At 41.4% G+C, this 17662-nt stretch overlaps 1 protein-coding gene across 3 annotated transcripts in view; it reads left to right on the top strand.

The window, feature by feature from the left end:
• NFIA (nuclear factor I A) overlaps positions 1 to 17662 on the top strand; it is a gene marked incomplete at its 3' end in the record, with an annotated part of 555825 nt that overhangs the window by 137004 nt on the left and 401159 nt on the right. The gene's annotated exons all lie outside the window — the stretch shown is intronic.

The following is a 17662-nucleotide window of genomic DNA, read 5'->3' as shown; positions in this document are numbered from 1 at the left end:
AACTCTGGCTATTGATTACAGCCCCAAAGCAAATGATACTGTTGGTACTGCAGTACCTATTTTATTTAGTGGCCTTTTATTTCAGAAGTATTTAGAATGTTTTAAATAAAATCATTGAAATTAAATGTATTTCAAATATGAAAATTTAGCTGAGCAACCCATTACTGGTTCTGTTGCTGCCTTTGACATCAGTCCCTTCTGCCTGGGGCACCTTGAGGCCCGTGTGACAGAACAAGTCCAGCTGGGTTCTGAACTCTCCTGTGGGGTTCAGACCCTGACGGCCGCTTCAGGACCACTGCCTCTGGGCAGCTCCTCTGCTCCGTCCACGAGCTCCTAATTGCAGCAATTTTTGTTTCTGTCTGATCTTGCCCAGGAGGGATGGCCCTGCCTGCAGCCTCACCCTCCCTCTGCTAGTGTAGGACAGGAGTCAGGAAAAGGTGCCGAGTTCCCTTCAAAGCTGACTCTCCTTAGGAAAAATTGTTGGTGATGGGAATCAATTTCTCCCAGTCCCGTGCCCAGCCGCGGTGCCTGTGGGGAGGGTAAGAAGGAAGCTCCACTGTTCTGTGTTCCTCTGGCGGCAACCATGTTTGCCTCCATCACTGGACTTCTCATACTACATTGTTATTTTCATTCTTCACATGTCTGTTCCTCCCACGGAAGCTATAAGCTCCTTGAAGGTATTTTTGTGTCCCCAGGACCTAGCACAATATCTGACAGCAGACTCAACACATCTCTTATATTATTCCTTACCTCTTGTTTATTGCAAGGATGTTGGATTTACATAAACAAAATAAAGAAGACAGCATTCTAGGCTTAGGGGAGCACAAACATAATACACATAATTTATAATTATATATATTTATGTTCAACATCTGTCTTTTCCACTCCAGTGCCTTGCCAGCACAGTCCCTTACATATAGTATGTGCTGAATGCATATTTTGTAAACAAGAAAAAGCATTTTGCAGAATTTCCATTTCTATCAGCCTACCTGGACAAATTGCTTTGGCTTCCCTTCTTTCTCAAACTCACCTATCAGACTCTCCTCTCTTAAACAAGGTATTGGTACTTCTCTGTAGCTTTGTGTTGGTTGAGGGTCTGGAAATCTTGAAAGAAAACCTTATGCAGAGCTCATGTGCATACATGATAAACCAGACTGACAGTTAAATCAGAAAGGCCTTTTTCATAATTTAATTAAACTCCCTTAAATGTAGACATTAGTCAAGGACAACTTTATTGATTGAGTCTAATTGCATATATTTTCTTACACTTTTACTGAAGCCCATTTTTCAAGTTACTTGAAAGACTGCTCCCATTTCTGAAAGGGGATATGCCAAAGCAAGGTTTTAATTCATTACCTTTTGGACATACTGTCATTCCCTGGCTAGCACCAATCCGTTACAGAATGTGATAGTGTAATTACTTAAAGGACTCCCAATCCACCTTTTTACAAGAGTTAGCTACTAGAAAATTCTGAAGACCTGTCTGCCTTTCATTCGTTTAGTCAGTCAGTCATTCAACAAACATTTATTGAGTCCCTTTTATGTGGTAGAAATATAGAGATGAATAATACACAAAACAGATCTCCAGGAGTACCCAGTCTGATGGGGGAGATAGATGAATCAATAGTTAATTTCGTATAATGTGTACAACAAACTAAGAGATCTGTATAAGAGACCATGGTAGCCCAGAGGAGATAGGGCTAAGTCACTGGGGAGAAGTCAGGGAAGGCTCGACAGAGTGGCATGGGAGCTGCGTTGTAAAGGGGAGAGGAGTATTCCAGACCAATAAAGTGGGGTAAGGGCCTTCTAGGCAATATCACCAGCAGAGCAGATATAACACAAGGGGAAGTAAGGAGTAGCTGAACACACTGAGTGTCTGAGATGGATGGAGGAGTAGTGGGTCACACTAGAGAGGGACCCAGGGACAAGGAAAAGAAAGGGCCTTCTAAGGATTTAGGCATGGTCAGCTTTACCCTTCAGAAAGATGACCCTAGCAGCTGTATGAAAAATGATTATAGGACAGTAGACTTCTTATTTCTACCTGGAGTCAAACCTCTCTAGCAACTCTTCCCCAGCCTGCTATGGACCAGCAGCAGTGAGAACCCCCTAGACTCAGATTAGAACTAGCTGCAGACTGGAGGGAACTATGAGCAATATGAGAGTATCTGAGCCCTTTCCTTAAGGCTGATCAGAACAGCTGCTCTTTATGTAACACTCTGTGGCAAGTGCTTTCACATGCATTGCTTGCAGCCTTCACCTCAACCCTGCAAAGGAAGAATTTGTTTTCCCATTTCACAGACAAGAAAACTAAGGCACAAAGAGACACTCTTAAACTTAACACAGCTGGGCAGGAGTAGAATCAAAATTCATTCCTATGTCTAGTAGCTCCTTCCACTCCTCCATTCTACACACTGACCATCTGAGGCTGGGCCCTCATTCACAAATGAAACTAGACAATTCTGGAATTCAATGAATTATCCAACAATTCTTAGAGCTGACTTTGGGACTCTGGTAGAAAATAGCAAACTTCTATGGTCCGTTATCTGACTGGACCAATCCAATCCTACTGTTCCTCCAGGCAGAAATGCTCTCTGCTTCTCTATAATTTAACTCCTACTCCTGCTTCAAAACCCAGCCAAGGCACTGCCTCCTCCAGAAGCCTCGGGTTTGACTGAACCCTTTGCTCTAGGTTGCCTAGTGACTCTGCTTCTTTATAAAATCACTTATCACAAGGCATTGCAATTTCCATTTAATAGATCTATTCTCCCCACCCCAGACCATTCCTTCAGTTCCACTAAACACCAAGAGTGAGTTTCTGATTGGCATGAACTGTGTGGGTTTGTGTTTTTTCTTGTTTTTTCTTGTTTGTTTGTTTGTGTTTACTCATTTATAATTCTCAGGATTTAGCACACTACCTGGCATATACTATTGTTTGAATGAATGAGTGAACAAGATGGTGGTGGATAGGTTAATTCCAATAGTCGCAGGGTTTTTCATAGACTTATTTAGTATGATTTCCCAGGATCCAATCTGTTTACTAGATCTAGAAATTCTTATGTGGGCCATTAAAAACTAAATCTCAAAGCGTAGATCCCTGAAAAATGCTGATGCTTTTGAATAAGTTTTCCTTGTAAGCTGTTAGAAGTAGAAGTTAGGAATTTGAGCTCTGTCCCTAACACTGCTACTTGTGTGACTTTGGACAAGTCATTCAGGAGCTTGGTTATGACAGTTTCTGTTAGCTGTGTCTAGGATAATACAATGAATCAAGGTCAGCTTCGTGTTTTCCCCAAAAGAAGGCTTTGACACTAAGGGGGAGTTGATGACAATGGTTGGTTGGTTTCAGCCCTGGGCATGACATGCCAGCAGCTGAAAGTATGCAGAAAAGGAATACTGCTTGGAGTGTATTAGTTTCCCATTGCTACGATAACAAATTATCAAAATTTTGGTGGGTTAAAATAACATAAATTTATTGTCTTACAGTTCTGTGGGTTAGAAATCCAGTGTGGGTCTCAGGGGGCTAAAAAATCAAGGTATTTGTAAGGCTGTATTCCTTTCTGGAGGCTCTAGAAGAGGATTCATTTTCTTGCCTTTTCTGGTGTCTAGAGACCACTTACAGCCCTGGTTTCTGGTCCCTTTCTCCATCTTCAAAGTCAGCAACACTGTTTATCTCTGACCATTCTTCCATCCTCACCTCTCCTTCTCTGACTCTCCTCTTCAGTTGCCCTCTTCCACTTTTAGGACTTTCATTATTACCTTGGATCGACATGGACAATCCAGAATCATCTCCCTGTTTTCAAGTCAGCTGTTAGCAACCTTAATTCCATCTGCAACCTTAATTCCCCTTTGTCATGTGGGGGTAACCTGTTCACATGTTCCAGGGATTGTGGTGTGGACATCTTTAGGGGGCCATTATTCTGCCACTACATGGAAGAAAGGTGCAGAATGAGATAGTGTGGATGCATTTTTGAGGAGGAAACCATTACTGTGTGATGCTTTCCATTGCGGCTTTGAAGTTAGTGACCTGGGTTCATTTCATAACTCATCCATATACTCGCCCAGGCATTTGAACAAGACATTTGATATCTCTGAACCTCAGTATCTTCCTCTATAAAGTGGAGATAACAAAAACTACCTGCCAGAAAAACTGAGGGGGTGAAATATTCTTTAAACTTAATAAAGCTTGGCCAGGAATAGGTACTCAGTGAATGAGGACCAGGAGCCAAAAATTGGTTTCGGCTGACCCACTGGGAGCTAGCAGAGGAGCAAAAGGAAATCGGGCTGGAAAAGCAAGCAGAATCCACAGCCTGAAAAGCCATGAATGCCAAGTTTTATTTTATAGACCATGAAGTGTTATCGAAGGCCCTGATTGGAATAGTGACTGTCTTCACCAAGCAGACAAGGTTGCCAGACGAATTGGAATGAGCTGCTCTGGCATGAAGATCCCTCAGGACAGGTGGGCGAGGCCTCCTCACATCTAGACTTCATGTTTTAAGCCACTAAGTAGAAAATAAATCCCCCAATTCTGCTGCTACCAGCAGTGAACAGCATTTGCCCTCTAAGCTCTCAGTTCATGTTCACACATAATTTTAATTCTCCTCTAACTTTGGGTTTATAGATTTCCAATTTATCCAACATCTGAAAAACTCATTCTGGGAGCCTGTCATTTACCCAGTGGTGCCTCAACAAATATGTGTTAATCAAAAACCCCAAACATGGGGGAAAAGAAGATTTGGAAACTAAAACCGGGACTTTTGAAGTGAAACATAATTTGAAGAGTTTAACTGTGACATACGGAAAAGCATATTTCCAAGTGAACAACTGGTGAAAATCATTAGCTATGGTTAGCAAAAACATCTAGGAGGGGAAAAAAAGAAAATGTGTGCATGTGAAGGGGGCATGCTGGACTTATTTTTATTTTTGTCACACACACACACACACACACACACACACACACACACACACACAACTTGGGACAATACCTAATTACAATCATCACTCAGTAACTTTGAACATTCAGAAAGATTCTCCTTAGCGCCTGTGACTATCGTATCATCAAATATCTGTAACGAGTATTTGTTAGTCAACAATAGGAAGTTGTTTTTAAATTTTTTCTGCAATCCACAAAACATATTAGGTATGGTGATTCTAGTTAGTTAGTTGTTAGTTAGTTAGTTAGTTAGCTAGTTAATGCTATATAAATTGATACATTTCTGATATTAGAAAGAATGTTCTTTTAAATAACTGTTTTCCTCCTTATTCTAGGACAACAAATGTGCTCATTGCACAGTCTCTGCCAATAATATGAATCATTTCAGGGCATGTGTAGTGAGTTCCAAATGTGTTGACTTTGGCTTCCTGATTTAGAACACTTGTTCAAGCCTTTATAGACCACAATGTCGTGTCTCCAGAAGGTTCCTGGGGAGGGGCATAAGGGAACGGGTGAAAGGATGAAGGGAAATAAGAGGTACAAACTTCCAGTTATAAAATAAATAAGCCATGGAGATGTAGTGTACACCACAGGGAATTTAGACAATACCGTAATAACTTGGCTCAGTGACAGATGGTTACCAGACTTAGTGTGGTGATCACATCGCAAGGTATATAAACATTGAATTACTACATGGTACACCTGAAACTAATATACTCTTGCATGCCAAGTATACTTTAATGAAAAAAAATTTTTAATAAAAAATAAAATAAAGTGTAGATTTATTCCTCGACAAAGAGCAAGGAAGGCAGAACTCATATTTGTAAAACTTCTCTCTGAATTGGCCCTTCATGAACATTATCTCATGCAGTCCTCACAGCAAGCCTGTGAGGGAGCAATTATGAGTCCCATTTTATCGATGAGAGTATGAACCTCAAAGAGTTTAACATTTTGCCAAAGGTCTTTCCCCCAGTAAGAGGCAGAACAAGCATTTGGACCCAGTTTCTTCAGGCATCAGCTCTAACTTAACTTCCAGCTGCCAAGACACTCGGAAAAGGACCACCAAGATAAAAGTCTAGATGAACTAGAACAGATTCTGGAGCTGACAGGATGGGGCCTGAAAAGAGTCATTCTTACACTTTGACTTACGTTGAAGAAAACATCACTGAACTAGGAATTACTCATTCATTTGTCTCTAAGAAAAAAAAAAAAACAAGAAAGATTTCAATCAATAACTATTAAATGTCTGCATTGCAGTTGATAGCATGGCAGGTAATACTAACCATAACCCTGATAATGTGTATTGAGTACTTACGATAGGCCAGGCCTTCTACTAAGCACCTTAGAGATATTCAGTCCTTTAGTTCCACAGCATCTCCGTGAGGTTGGTAACGTTGTCATCCCATTTTATTGATGAGGGAGTAGAGGCACAACATAGTCATGTGGCAGAGCTAAGAATGAACCCAGGCAGTCTGGTTCTATCACCCATGCTCATCCACTAAACCACACTGTCTTCATGAGGGGGGATTCTAGGTCATACAATCTCAATGAACACAGAACTATGCTGATACAAGGGGGTCTTTTATCCACAGATATAGTAATACCTGCATGTTTATAGAACTTTACAATTTATAAAAAGAACTTCTCATTATCATTCATATCATTCAGTCATTATTTATTATCTCAATTGATTCTCTTAATGTAGCCTGAATGTACATTTTTATCCTGAACTGTACGGGTTCTTTCATTCATTCAACAAATGTGTATTGAGCCCTTGTGTTGAGCTAGCTTTGGAGACGGAGAAGTAATAGAAAAGGATTTCATCCTTGCCTTCATGAAGCTGACAATATAGTGGACATGACATTCTTTAACAAATACTCACATGAGTATTTCATTACATATGGTGCTAAGAGCTATGAATAAAAAGTATTGGAGATTATGAAAGCATATAACAGAAGATGACCTAGTCAGACATTCAGACACTCACTGATAGATCTCGTCTGGAGGACATCCTTGAAGAAGTTAATTTGAGCTAAATTCTAAGGACAATTGATAATTAACTAAATTTCGCTGTATCAGTAAGGACTTCTCTTCCACTCTATTTAAATTGCAAGCACTTTTCATATACCTTGCTCCTTTCAATTCAATTATCATTCCATATCAATTATCATTTTCCAAAACATGACTTACTTATTTATTATGTTTATTTTTGGTCTGAGTACCCTTCCCAACTAGAATGTAAGTTCTAGGAGGGTTTTTTAATCAGTTTCATTCGCAAAAATGTTTCACACATATAGACACTCAAGAAACACATGTTGGATGAATGAATGAACAAAGGAACAGGTAGGAGGCAGGCGGAATTTGTCAGTAGAGAGACCCCTCTTTCAAAGGTCCTGGGGCAGGAGAGCATATTGAATTTTGAAGGAACTCAAGAAGGTCCTGGAGCAGAGAGAATAGAACAAGGGAGAAAGTGGCAGGAGATGAGGTAGAAAGGGAAGATTGGGCCTGTTTTTAGAAAATAGAAATTCTGAGTGTACAATCCCAAGCAAAAGAGCCATATATGTATTTCAAGTTAGATCTAACCTATTTTGTTGTCTCTTCCACTTCTCTAAGTGGAATAGAACACAACTTTCTCCTCGTGAAACAATGACCACTCTTAAGCAGGGAGAAGCAGAATACTTTGATTGGGGGAATATTTAAAAAATATTGTTAAAATATGGTCACTTCACATGTGTGAAGCAGAAAAGCTTGATGGCTATGGCTCTGGTTGATTTAGAGCAGCTGGATATTAATGCATGGAATGTCAAAGTGTAGGAATTTTGTAAAGTTTTCTAATTCTGGTTTGTTCAAATGTAATATTAAAAAAGTAGTCTCTGAGATCATCACTGTCTCAGCTAGAGATGATTGACATTGTGGCAGAGAGCCAGCATTGTTGAAGGAAAGAGAATGTTATGGGAGGCCAGCAACAGCAGACATTCTAGGACCTGCTGATAGAGTCCTACCTGCCTGCTCCAAAGCATCTTTGTCCTCTTACAGGAAAGAGCAAGGTGTTCCTTAGGACAGGATGGTGGATGATGAACTCCTTCATGTCCCTCCACCTAGCTCAGAAGACAGAGCTTTGTGTCTTTCAATTAAAACAGACCCTTGTCAAGCTGGTGTTTTGAGTCGAAGCTTATTTAATACAGACTTCCAGACGATGCCTAACATGTGGTAAGACTCAGGAAACCCTGTGGCACAGTATTACAGGAGGTGCTTTGGGCTTGCTTCTGTCAAACAAATTAAATGCCTGCACTTCATACACTTTACAAGGCCAAATTAAACACTCGTCAAAAGCGAGATGCCTTTTAATGTGCAGTGCCTGCAGCTTCCTTGACACCAACTAGCTTTCTCAACAAATCCCAGCCTGTCTTCACTGAATACAGGAGGATGGCATTTTATCTCCCAGGCGGTTGTTTCTAAGATTTAAGTCTTCTCTAAAAAGATGCTTCTTGTTCTAGTTACTCTGAAATTCTAGTTAGTACGTGGAAAATCTTAGCGACCACAGATAGTTCATTGTTGCAAATAAATGTTGCCATAAGTGTCAGCGATCCATTTGGCCCAGAAGGTAATTTATAGAAAATGTAATGGGACCACCATTCCAGAAACCCTTCCCAGAATGTACGACTTTGGAGAATAGCTATTTGCAAATTGAGCAATGATAACTTACTGTGTGATTGCATTTTCTGATATGGTCACTGCTAATTCTTTGGTTGCTGTAAACTAGATATATCTAGCCCCCCATTCAGATGAAAATCTAGACAAACCTAACATAAGCGTGCCTGGTTGTGGTTTTGCCCACCAGGCACCAACCTGCAAAATGCTTTAAGAAAGTAGAATCGTGCTCTAAATGTCCTTACCTTCCCCAGTCTTTATATTTATTCTGGAGTCTCACATGCTGCAGGCTAAAAGAGGTCTTGAAAGAACATCTGGCCGAGGAATTCTCAAATACAAGTTAGCTAAACAGCTGCATTAGAATCACCTAAGGTGCTTATTAAAAACATGATTTCCCAGACCCCACCGCAGACCTACTGAAACAAAAGCTATGGATGTGGAATCTAGGGATCCATACTAGTAAGAAGTTCCTCAAGGGATTTTGATCCTTATCCATCGCATTTGGGAACCACTGAATTCTATTACTCCCCTCACCCCCCAATAAGAATGATACATAAGCCCTCTTGGCAGATGACCCCTTATATATGTAGAGATATGATAGTCCCCTCCCCTTTTTTTTATTATTATTTAGGAACAGAGAAAGGGCGGAGGTTATCAACATGAATTTTACATCTTCATCCTATTATCTGAGCTAGGTAGGGCATTGCATTATAAGGAAGAGTACTACAACATTCCAGTCAGTACACAAAGGGTTCAAATCTAGTGCGTGGGTTATAGTGGCAGGAGATGGTCAAGCAAGGCAATGGTCAACATCAAGCACCTGATACTTAGAGTAGGACTCCGGCAAGTAGCTGCTCTAACAGGAAACAAGCCCAAGACTATCAGGGAAGGGGGCCAACCAAAGTTGGTTGAGAGCCCCAGTCAAGTAATTATAATAACCTCTAGACTTCACAGGGTTTAATATATGCCAAGCACTTTCCATCTAGTATAATCATTAAATTCTGATAGTGGCCCTTTTACATAGGCACTATTATTAACATCATTTTACAAAAGAGGAAACTAAAGCAAAGAGAGGTTAATGACTTACCCAATGTCACACAGTGAGTGGCTGAGCTAGGATTCAGAACCAGGCCGGGCAGTTCTAACATCCGCATGTTCAGTCTTCAAACCACATGGCTTCCTCAGAAGGCTGATGATAAGAACAGTGCTCTCGCCAACAGACAAAGTGGAGAACTCAGTAGGAAAGACAGCCAGAAACCCTCGAGTGCCCAGGTCGCCCTATAAGTCATTAAAAAAAAAATCATCTTGGGGAACACCGGGACACTTCCGGTACAATGAATCCCTGACCATAGAATAGCAAGCCTAATTCAAAACTGACCTCACTCTCCAGGGATGGAGTAGGAGCTATTCCTGTCACCCCTGAACTAGAAGGGACTGGCTCTGGAAAGAAGGGAGTTGGGCATTGTCTTAGCTCCTCTGGCTGCCGTAACAAAATGCCATTGGCGAGGTGGCTTAAACAACAGCAATTTATTTTCTTACAGTTCTGGAGGCATGAAGTGTGAGATCTGGGTGCCAGCATGGCTGGCTTCTGGCACGAGCTCTCTTCCTGGCTTGCACATGGCTACTTTCTCTCTGTGGGCTCACATGGCCTTTCTTTGGCACCTGTGTATGAAGAAAGAGATGGCTCTCTCTTCCCCTTCTTATACGGCCACCAGTCCTATCAGATCAGGACCCCACCTTGATGACCTCATTTAACCTTAATTAATTCCTAAAAGCCTTATCTCCACATACAGTCACAATGAGGGTTACAGGGGTTAGGACTTCAACGTATGAATTTGGGCTGGGGGGCACAGTTCAGCCCATCGCAGGCATTTAGATACAATGGACGAAGACCACTCCAACATCAGCAGTGGCAATAGTAATCCCTGCTCCTTAGTAATTGTCCCCCAGGTGCCAGGAACTGACCTAATCACTTCATGTATATTACCTCATTTAATCAATGCTCCCCAAGCCCAGGATTAATAAATGCATTTTTTTAGATGAGGAAACCTAGAATCAGAGATTTGGGGAACTTCACAGGTAATGCGGCAGAGCCAGGATCTGACTCTGCTCAGTCTGACTTTTAATCCCTATGCTAGAAATAACACTTTTTGGATCACGGATCCCTTTGAAAGTCTGAATAAAGTCATGAACCATTTCCCTAGAAAAATACACACACACAACATTTGTCATATGATTTTAGGGGACTTCCAAGCCATCCAGAGTATAAAGTAATGTGGCAGCGAAGGGTAAACATGGATTTATTTTCCTGATGGATCAGTATTTCAAGTAGCCATATTAGAGACAGAAGGCAAATTTTGCATACATTTCTAATCAAAGCACGCACGTCAAAGGAACCTTTATGTTGCACAGGTGGCACTGGGCTGTGCTCCCAGGGGAAGAAGCTCATAGTCCCCTGACTGGGGTAAGCAGGCTACATCAAGATCTCTTTCTCTCTCAATGAGGGAAAAGGAAAGTGGCCCCTTAAGAGGTACCAGCGGAGTGGGCTGAAAACCCCTGAGAGCAGCAGCCTGGAATTCAGATCCATCCAGGAGTAAGCAGATAACAAAAAGACTGAAGAAGATCTGGAGTAATAGCAGGGAGGGGGCAGCTCTCCTCCTATGGGACACCCCTCAACAGCGCCAGCTCACGTCTCCATGAGAAATGTGGGTTTGGCTGGGACACACAGTCATTTTCTTAAGGCAAAAAGTCCAGATTTTTATGTAAAATCTCCCCATTTTCAAATGTCTACCTAGAAGACACGTGGTCTAGGAAGAATCTCATTCTTTATGAGCCTCAGTTTCTCTATCAGTAACATGAGGATTATAACACTATGAGTCTCATGAGATTTTTGAAAAGATCCAATAACATAAGGTATAAAATTATGCTTCGGAGACTATAAAGCGCACCAAGGTGTTAACAGAGAAACCCATCAAAAGCAGGTTCTCTCCGAGGTAGCGATGGTATATTTAATAAATGGGCGTCACACACCTATGCAATCTGTGCAACAGCAAGAGAGACCTTTTATAAAATGCAGATCACATTATCTCTTCCCTGGCTGGAACCCTCTAATGGATTCCTATCCCACTTCAAATAAAATCAAAGCTTTGCGTGATCTGGATACTGTCAGCCTGTCTAACCTGATCTCTGACTTTCTCCTCTCGTTCAGCCACACTGAGCTTGTTTCTATTCCTCAAACACAGCAGGCATGTTCTTCTCATCGGGCGTTGGCACTAGACAGCTCCTTGGCTGGAATGCTCTGCCCCCGACTTTCTGCGGGGTGGTCTCACCATTCAGCTCTCAGCTTAACATCACCCTTCGGAGAAAGACGCTCCAATCCAGAAAAGCCACCCGATCGAGCTCAGCAACAGCGCCCTATGTAATTCCTGCTATAGCCCTTCTCCCTGTCTGATATGATTCTTTATTTTTATTGGCTTGCTTACGTAACCAATGTGTCCTCCCACTAGACACAAGCTCCAGTTAGGAGGGACCTATATGGTCATATGCACCACTGTATCCACCAGCCTCTGAAACAAGTCTGGACATTGTAGGAATTATGAATATCTGTTGAAACAACAGAGTCTTGAAATTGGTATTATCCTAGAAAGTTTAGTAGGAGAGCAGAGAGCACCTTGGACTGTGCCGATGCAGTTTCTTGGGCCCCACTCCAGATTTCCTGAATCAGAATCTCTAAGAACGTGGCCCAGGTACCTGGATTTTTAATAAACACCTCAGGTGCATGATGCCGGTGCAGGTGACCTCAGAGCACACTTTTTTTTTTTTTTTTTTTTTAAAGGGGACTTTTTTTTTTTAAAGGTATACTGCTTTATTTATTTATTTATTTATTTTTGGTTGTTGAGAGCCCACTGGCCCATGTGGGAATCGAACCGGCAGCCTTCGGAGTTAGAAGCATGGAGCTCTAACCGCCTGCGCCACCGGGCCGGCCCAGAGCACACTTTTTAAGAACACTGGATTTAGAGGCCAAAGACCGAATTCCAGATCCTGTTTATTTCGCAAGGTTCTCATGAGGACTCAAAAGATATAATGGCTGGGAGAGTTCATTGCCCATGCCCATACTTACAGAAATACAGACCCCCAAAAACTATTCCTCCCTGGCCTTCCTGTCAGGGGCCTGCAGTGTGTGCGTTCAGGGATGGAAGCTCCCTGTGCCACACATGCAATCAGAGGCCTTCCTTTCATGGAGGTAACAAGTTCTGTGCCCTCTTCCACATGGCATGTCTCCAAGGATTAAAGGCAGCTATACCAGTTCCCTTTAGCATTTCTATCTCTTTAGTCATTCTTAGGCCATGACAACCTGAATATATGTCAGTTTTCACATGCCATTTTTAAAGTATAGGTTTTTATAAATTAATGGAATATTCCACTATGTTCTTTTTAGCATAGTTACATGATATGAATTTTATTTTTTTAAAAAACCTTATGACTGTAGTTCCAGGGTCAAACATTCAGGAATTGGATTTTTTTTTTCCTCAGCCCACCAGAAATGAAGCAGACTTTCATGGAAAGAATCATCTGCAGAATCTCACAAAAGACTGAAGTAGAAACTAAACAAGCTAGTGTATCAATCTACAATGAAGAGACTAATCAATAGTAATAACTAGCATGTACTGAACCCTGACAAAGAGCCAAGCACCATCACACCCTATCTCATTTAATACGCGCTACTCCATAAGTAGGGATCATGATGCTCCTCATTTTATAGGCGAGAATTGCCAAAGCATTAGTAACTTGCCTAAAATGACATAATCAATACTTTACAAACTTGGTTTTAAAGCCTAGGCAGCTGGCTGACCCCAGGGCCACTCACGTATCTACGGACTACACCATAGTAAAAAGGCTGTTAGCTTCTGATACCATACCAATTGGTCCACACTAGCTCTTCATTTCCTATGTTTCACGCTGACCAATCAGTCCCTCTTCTCACTAACATTTTCTCTTTTTAGATATAATACCATCGATTATGCCAGAAATTCTATTTGTGTTTCAAGTTTGCTTTTGCATATGTTTAATCCCATCTATTATGTGCTGATTTTGTCATTTACGTTTTTGGATTTGGATGGAGGGCGGATTCCTTGCTAATGTCTGTAACTTACTTTGATGATCAACTAAACTCCTAAATATTTTTCCAGTCTACTGATATAGGCTTGTATATTGTGCCATTGATTTTTTTTTTTAATCTAAAGACAGTACTTTGCATATGTCCCCGTGGATTTCATCTTGTGGTTTTGGACCAATGTTCCAGCTTGTCAGGATTATTTTAAGTCCTGATTCTATCATCTGCGGTATTAGCTATTCCTCCCAGCTGTAGATATTATTAAATGAAACATCCATTCCTCACGCAAATAATTGATAGAAATGTTGAACTGCACAAAGCCAAGCATAGACAATATGACAAGAGGGATTTGAAACAAAAAAAAAGAGAATAGTACTATGCTGAGCATGCGAATGAGAATTTAGGCACTAGAACTGACCTTGGAGGCACTATTGAAAAGAGTGTTGTCCCATCCTTCTCCCAATGTTCTCCATGAGGCCAAATTCTGGCTGATGTACTTTTGTCATCACCACTTTTGATGTTCCTTTTCATGTACTTCCTTACCCTCTATAATTCATTGCCTCAATAGTCAACAAACATGTAGTGATTACTTTTTAAGTAAAAATCACTATGCATATGTGCTGGGGTTACAGAACTAAGGAACATCAACAAACTGATCATTCTGGTACAATACATGCTATTTAAGAAATGGTATGGGAGAGAAAGAAGGAGACACATAACTGCTGGATAAGAGGTCAGGAAAGGCTTCCTTAAAGGAGGTGGTGCCTAGATGAAATCTGAAAGTCAAGCCTGAATTGGCCAGACACAGAGTTAGCTGGCGGTGGAGAGGCTTAGATGACAAAGCCCCTAAGCTGCGTCCGAAGACTGGATTTTATATAACATTAAATGTTTCCATTAAGTCTTCACCATGTCCATGAAGTCTTCACCATTCACTTCAATTTCACCAATCCCTCCTGCCTTGAAAATCCTATAGCAATTTTTCTCTATCCCAGGGGCAGGTTGTCCCTTAACCACATACTCTTCATTTCATTAATATGTACATGTTTCCTTCATCCTTCAACTCACAGAAGGGCACTGAAGACTAAAACTATGTCTCACGTTTCCAGTCTGTCCTCTCATGCCACTGTGCACAGTTCTAAGCATCAAGATGGCAGTGAACACATTCTTGATGAATAGTGACAACAGTGCATGGCAAACAATAGTAGTGAAAGATCAGAGGGGAGGGTGATAACCAGGAAAAATGACACACATAGTGAAGGAACCTGAAAGATCTGGAGGGGCATCTCCATGAGGGCAAGGATCATATTTGTGATGTTCCCTCTTAGTGCCAAGTGACTAGCAGAGGGCCTAGTTTTGTTTTTTGATAAAATAAACAAATAAATTGTACTCCACTCTTCTCAGAACTATAAGTCATACTTACTATTTGTATGTGTGATCCTACTTTCTGGGGATAGAATATGCTGTCGGAGTCCTTTGTTTAGATTCCTGAGTCTGTGAACTGGTATTAATTTTATGCACAATTTCTTTATACGTGTCAAGAATTAGTGAGCTTTGGAGGGTATGCCAAGCTGGGTTTATACACAAACGGTTGTGGGTTTTGTTACTTTATCTAATATGTCAGAATACACAGACAACAGATGGAAAATAGATTGGAACTTCTCTGAAATGTCAGTCAGGTTGGTTGAGAATGGCTGGCTGGGCTCTGTGGGAAAATGAAGCACAATCTATTGGTGATTTGCGTTGGTCACAAGTGAAGGATGTGGTGATTAAAAAGCACGAGGGCACACACGCCATCTTGAATAGACACTGCCTTTAATGTGGGTTTCTTAAAGATGTTTAGCACAATCTAAATGCTCAACGTCATCCTTCACCTTATAAACTGTGTGCCTGTGATTCCATCCTTTTCTTTAATCTTCCTATCATGAAATAAAACATATATCTGAACACATTACTAAACAAAAAATATGTATATGTACACACACACACACGCACACACAGTTCGACGACTTGTGCGAAGTGAACATGTGTGATACCACCACTCAGGTCAAGAAATAGAACTCAATCAGTCTCCTACAAACTCCTCTCTTTTGCCCCCTCCCAAACACTACCTACCATTACCCTGATTTTTAAGGATATCACTTCCTTGCTCTCCTTTATAGTTTTATCACCTAAGTTTGTTTCTCTAAGTACCGTGGTTTGGTTTTGCTTTGTTTCTTTTTCTTTTTTGGTATTTCCTATAAACTGAATCATATCCTATACATACATTCTTTTCTGTTTAGTTTCTTTTGCTCAGTATTATGTTTATTGAGCTTGATCAATTTTGCTACATTTTTCACTGTTGTATAGTAACAAAAAGTGTAAATATATGACAATTTTATTTATCCAACCCAGGGTGATGGATTGTTACCAATTTTTAATTAGTTTGAATAATGTTGCTATGAACTTTCTTATACATTCTTCACGGAGCACACATTTCTGTTGAATCTCTGCCTAGAGAACAATTGTTGGATTATAAGGTATTCTTATGTTCTACATTAGTAAATAATGCCAAACTGTTTTCCATAGTCGTTGTATCAATTCCAATTTCACCAGCAATGTATGAGAATGTCAGTTGCTCCACATTCTCACCAACAGTTGGTTTTGTAGTCTATTTTTTAAATTATTTTTTTCAATTACAGTTGACATTCAATATTATATTAGTTTCAGGAGTACAGCATAGTGGTTAGACACTTATATAATTTACGAAGTGATCCCCCCAACCTGGCACCATACATAATTATTACAATATTATTGACTATATTCCCTATGCTGTACTTTACATCCCTGTGACTATTTTGTAACTACCAATTTGTACTTTTTCTTTGCTCCGAAAGGCTTTATTGTTTCAATTTGGTCCATGGCATGGGGGAGAGCTCCAGGGTGATTAGAAGGCTGCCTACTGGTTGCAGGAGAGGCTCAGGCAAAAGCCCAACACCAAGGGGTTGCACAGGGGTCCCTCAAAGGTCTCTCGGCTCCAAAGGCTCTTAGTCATGTTTGAGGGTGAACCTTTTAAAGAGATACTCATGGGGTAGCCGATTATCTCAGTTGGTTAGAACATGACACTGGTAACACCAAGGCTGCCAGGGATCGATTTGATCCCTGCATGGGCCACTGTGGGCGGCGCCCTCATTTTTAAAAAAAGAGAGAAAGACAGAAAGAGATACTTACCCAGCCCAGCCTAGCGGCTGGCCACCCTACAAAGGTTAAGCAGGATCAGGTGGTTACCGTTTTCTTGATGAGTTTCACCTCCTCATCCAGGAAGTGGCTCTCCCAGAAGTCACAGAGATCGGGATCTGAGGAGGCAGAATCCAGGGTATGCAGATCCAAAAAAGCCTGGTTCAGGCCATGGAGCCTTCCACGGCTTGCTGAGTTTCACCCCACTCATCTTGGGAAGGCTTCTGCAGGTCCTGGAAGAGGGTGTGGCGGCTCCGCTGGTTTTGCATCTTCAAGAGAGGCTCGGCGCCCTGGCGCTTTTCTTCCGCCAACTTACTTGCCAAAGTAGCTCATCTTCGTGGTCGAAACAGAACAGAAGCCCAGAGAGGGGTAGGTGAAGGAGGCCCGCACATGGTTGAGAGTGGCCTCCACCTCGGTGGAATAATTCTGACGAACTTGGGATCTCATGGTTGTTTGGCAATAAGGAGTTAAGCTCAAAAAATGGTGTTGGCTGGTTTCAGAGGCCGATGATGGCTAAGTTGGTCCCAAAGGTTGAGACTGGAAAAGAGGTTGGAGAGTCCTGGGAGGCAGGAAGAAAGGGCGTCCCTGGGTCTGTTCCATCCAAACATTGTTGAAGCAAGAGAGATCCAGGGGACGGCGGAGGGCACTCCAATTTGTACTCATTAATCCCTTCACTTGTTTCACCCTACGCCCTCAACCACCTCCTATCTGGCAACCATCAGTTTGTTCTTTGTATCTATGAGTCTGCATCTGTTTTG

Source organism: Rhinolophus hipposideros (assembly GCF_964194185.1).
Source record: "Rhinolophus hipposideros genome assembly, chromosome: 8".
NCBI classification, from domain to species: Eukaryota; Metazoa; Chordata; class Mammalia; order Chiroptera; family Rhinolophidae; genus Rhinolophus; species Rhinolophus hipposideros.
Note: the sequence above shows the minus strand (reverse complement) of the source record. Positions and strands in the feature narration are given on the sequence as shown.